Source organism: Sprattus sprattus (genome assembly GCF_963457725.1).
Source record: "Sprattus sprattus genome assembly, chromosome: 20".
Lineage (NCBI taxonomy): Eukaryota > Metazoa > Chordata > Actinopteri > Clupeiformes > Clupeidae > Sprattus > Sprattus sprattus.
In genome coordinates, this window is record NC_137918.1 from 22,808,586 (window position 1) to 22,814,046 (window position 5,461).

A 5,461-nucleotide genomic window follows, 5' to 3' on the forward strand; every position below is an offset into this window, starting at 1 on the left:
TGATGCTGATTTGTAAGTACACATGGAAGTGTGCTGAAGCCTGATGAGGAGTGGAGACATTCCTAATGTTGCTCCATCTCTGGGGAGACTTCAAAAGACTCCACAAAATGGACCAGCAATTTAAACCAACTAGCATGCCATGCCTTAGGCTGCATTAATAAAGCATTAAATGCAGGATAATGAAAAGAGAGATGTAAATATTCTTCATGGCTTCTGTGTTTAAAAATATATTTATATATTTAAATGGAGAGCTACCCTGGTCAGTAAGGAGCTACTGAATCTAGACATTTAATTCTCAAAGGTGTGTTCCTGGCCTGGTTTTTCCCCTTATGAAGTTAGAAAACGTATCTGCTTTAAAAGCATCAAATGACCAGGTTATATTGTCATGGTTATCTGTGAGACATAAAAACATAATGACCGATCCTGGAATGGTGTACCTACACAGAGGGAAAGAGGACGACTATGAGACAAACCTGCTGACTGATGGAACAGATACTGAACGCAGAGGAGATGAACCTGCCAACGGATGATACAGATACTGAACACGGAGGAGACGAACCTGCCAACTGATGATACAGATACTGAACACGGTGGAGACGAACCTGCTCACTGATGGAACAGAAACTGAACACAGAGGAGACGAACCTGCCAACTGATGATACAGATACTGAACACAGAGGAGACAAACCTGCTCACTGATGGAACAGATACTGAACACAGAGGAGACAAACCTGCCGTCTGATGATACAGATACTGAACACAGAGGAGATGAACCTGCCAACTGATGATACAGATACTGAACACAGAGGAGACAAACCTGCCAACTGATGATACAGATACTGAACACAGAGGAGACAAGCCTGCTCACTGATGGAACAGATACTGAACACAGAGGAGACAAACCTGCCAACTGATGATACAGATACTGAACACAGAGGAGACAAACCTGCCAACTGATGATACAGATACTGAACACAGAGGAGACAAACCTGCCGTCTGATGGAACAGATACTGAACACAGAGGAGACAAACCTGCCGTCTGATGATACAGATACTGAACACAGAGGAGACAAACCTGCCAACTGATGATACAGATACTGAACACAGAGGAGACAAACCTGCCAACTGATGGAACAGATACTGAACACAGAGGAGACAAACCTGCCAACTGATGGAACAGATACTGAACACAGAGGAGACAAACCTGCCGTCTGATGGAACAGATACTGAACACAGAGGAGATGAACCTGCCGTCTGATGGAACAGATACTGAACACAGAGGAGATGAACCTGCCGTCTGATGGAACAGATACTGAACACAGAGGAGATGAACCTGCTCACTGATGGAACAGATACTGAACACAGAGGAGATGAACCTGCCGTCTGATGGAACAGATACTGAACACAGAGGAGATGAACCTGCCGTCTGATGGAACAGATACTGAACACAGAGGAGATGAACCTGCCGTCTGATGGAACAGATACTGAACACAGAGGAGATGAACCTGCCGTCTGATGGAACAGATACTGAACACAGAGGAGATGAACCTGCCGTCTGATGGAACAGATACTGAACACAGAGAAGATGAACCTGCCGTCTGATGGAACAGATACTGAACACAGAGGAGACAAACCTGCCAACTGATGGAACAGATACTGAACACAGAGGAGACGAACCTGCCGTCTGATGGAACAGATACTGAACACAGAGGAGATGAACCTGCTCACTGATGGAACAGATACTGAACACAGAGGAGATGAACCTGCCGTCTGATGGAACAGATACTGAACACAGAGGAGATGAACCTGCCGTCTGATGGAACAGATACTGAACACAGAGGAGATGAACCTGCCGTCTGATGGAACAGATACTGAACACAGAGGAGACGAACCTGCCGTCTGATGGAACAGATACTGAACACAGAGGAGACGAACCTGCCGTCTGATGGAACAGATACTGAACACAGAGGAGATGAACCTGCCGTCTGATGGAACAGATACTGAACACAGAGGAGACAAACCTGCCGTCTGATGGAACAGATACTGAACACAGAGGAGACAAACCTGCCGTCTGATGGAACAGATACTGAACACAGAGGAGACAAACCTGCCGTCTGATGGAACAGATACTGAACACAGAGGAGACAAACCTGCCGTCTGATGGAACAGATACTGAACACAGAGGAGACAAACCTGCCGTCTGATGGAACAGATACTGAACACAGGAGGGTTCTGCAGAGGATTCAGTGAGTGCTGCACCATATCATCTGTGGTTAGGAGGCTAGTCCATGGTTAATGTTTTTTATTGCATTTTTTGCAATTTTAATCTAACTGTAATTCCTTAAGATATCAGAGATGTATCTCGTGAGTATAAGCATCATGCATGCAAACACACACACACACACACACACACACACACACACACACACACACACACACACACACATTCTTACCAACTAGTTCAGCCTTTTCGGGTTCAGGTGCAGGAGTATTTCTAGATAATTGGACAAGACGCCCCTGATCAAAAAATGACCCCCATTGATTTTCCTTCGTCATCACAATAGCGCTCATCTCCCCCTCTTGCCTTCTTCTCCAGCCAGGCTGTCATGTCTGATCAGGGGAGAAGGAACATCAGACAGGGAGAGGAACGCATCAAGCTGCTCTTCTGACAGGAATAAACTCAAGGCCAAAACTTTACTTTATGACCTCAACGCTCTGCCCAGGTGTCACACCTACAGCATGAAAACCCAACGTACTAAATCAGCCTGATTAGTCAGCACACGAGAACGGTCTTGTCAGCCTGCTCCAGCCGGAGATACCTCACTTTGGAGAGGGGGATCTCAACGCCTTGACAAACTTTGTAAAATGATGAATTCACTTTTTACATTTAAATACATATTTTGTCAAACCAAACTAAGAATGAGTGTATTCAGGGTATTTCCTCAGAGACATCTCCTTCACAGGTTGTAAAGTTGATAAATACCTCTTTGGAAGCAAAGGCCCTTAGTTGATCTGAAATCGTTCTCAACATGTGTATACAAACCCTATATACAGTCATGTATATAATTCCCTTTGCTTCATGGAAAAATGTATTCATTTATATCAAGGTGTGTTGTTGAATAATGTTAGCATACACATGCTCAACCCATATACACAGTAACACAAGCAATATGAAGCACATTCTTTCCAGCACATCACAAATGTGGAAGCCCTTGGGCAACTATCCCTGTACGAAACCCAATATAATTTTGGATCTAAAGAATTCACATAAAAAAAAAAAAATTCATACCCTTCTGATATTCTCTGAAAGTAGCAAGTAATGAGAGAGACTGCCATGTAGAACGTCCTTAAAAAATGGAGAAGATAGAAATGGCCTATCCTTGAGTTATGGAGGCCTGTACAGTCAGGCTCAATGGTGTTTTGAGCCCTCAACTTCGACTGCCAGGCAGCGGCTGCCTGGAAGGTGGTTCCGCCCCCAAAACTCTTATCCAATCAATGTGCTTCCCACCTCCAAACCTCTGGTTCCGCCCCCAAACCTCTGGTCCAATCCAAACACTTTGAGCCCAAATTCAAACTTTCTGTATAGTGCTCTCATTCCAGCTCCAACTTCATTCTACCTCTCAGCAACGAGTGAAAGCTCCAACTTTACAAAGGTATGTAGCTAATATATTTCTATTTTAAACATGAAATGGCTAATTGTGTTTGCTTCAGGGCTGTACATGTAAGATGGGCCAGCTAATGTTATGTTTAGCATGCAATATGTTAACCATATTTAAAGATAGATCGTGCTAATCTTAGCTGTGGTAATGTCTTTTCAACCTGCTAGCTAGCTCAATCTGGTTAAAACATTAGGTAACAGTAAGCCTACAAAGTAAAATGTATTACTGTAGATTAATCACTGTATAAAATGGGCCGGCTAATGTTATCTTTACCATGCAATATGTTAACATAAAGATAGATTATGCTAATCTTAGCTGTGGTAATGTCATTTCAACCTGCTAGCTAGCTAAATCTAATTTTAGCTGTGGTATTGTTATTTCAACCTGCTAGCTAGCTAAATCTGGTTAAAACATTAGGTAACAGTAAGCCTATAAAGTAAGATTAATTACTGTAGATATGTATTTAAGTGATTAATTACTGTAGATATGTATTTTAGTGATTGTTAATGGTTAGTGGTTATCTTTCAAATGACGTTGAGCTGCTTTGGAATAAGGGTAACTCTCAGGCAGCCAATTGGTTTTAGATACCTGTGAGGCACTTGATGTTGAGACTGGTTGACTACCAGGCTGCTTACTAACACTGGGTAACTCTCAGGCAGCCAATTGGCTTTGGGTGCCTGTGAGGCACTCAATGTTGATACTGGTTGACTTCCAGGCTGCTTTGGAATAAGGGTAACTGTCAGGCAGCCAATTGGTTTTAGATACCTTTGAGGCACTTGTTGAGACTGGTTGACTTCCAGGCTGCTTACTAACACTGGGTAACTCTCAGGCAGCCAATTGGCTTTGGGTGCCTGTGAGGCACTCGATGTTGAGACTGGTTGACTTCCAGGCTGCTTTGGAATAAGGATAACTCTGAGGCAGCCACTAGTTGTTGTAATAGGCTTTTTAATAGACTTCATACAGGTGACTTTGTGACAGCCAGTGGAGAGGAATCTAGGCATGGTGGATTAACGTTATGCTTTAGACTGCTTAACACTGGCCATGTAGCCTACAGTTCAGGTCATCACAAGATAAAATAGTTTAGGATGTGTGTCTCAGGGAGTCATAGGCTTATGTTTTCATACTTTTTCCCCGTTTCAGGCAATGGAGAAGAATTGGCTGAAGTCAATCGAAGATGGCTTAAAGAAGGAAAGGGACCCTAGAATCAAGCAATCCTTTGATATTCTTGAAGGGAATATTCCTGAGGATTTTTTTGAGGAAATTAGTTTTTTACCATTTTCACATTATTCTGTATCAACTTGGTTACTGTGTGTATGAGTGTTGTACTTGGCCTTGGCCTTTCAATAAAGAATACGTCACACCCCATCAGTCATGTCTCTCCTCCATCATGTGTGTCCTCTGATGATACATTTTTTTTAAATAATTAATGTAAGTTGGGGTTTCATTAACTTGTGACACTCTACTGGAATAAACCCTTATGTGAAGCTGTAGAAATAAGTGTTGAAATTTATTTATTTAATTTCAGGCCCAGCTAGCTAAATGATCAGACTAGTTAAATCAAGATGCCAAGTTCAATACACTTCCAATTCATCATGTGTTTCCTCTGATGAAACATTTTTTTTAAATAATGAATGTAAGTTGGGGTTTCATTAACTTGTGACACTCTACTGGAATAAACCCTTATGTGAAGCTGTAGAAATAAGTGTTGAAATTTATTTATTTCATTTCAGGCCCAGCTAGCTAAATGATCAGACTAGTTAAATCAAGATGCCAAGTTCAATACACTTCCAATTCAATACACA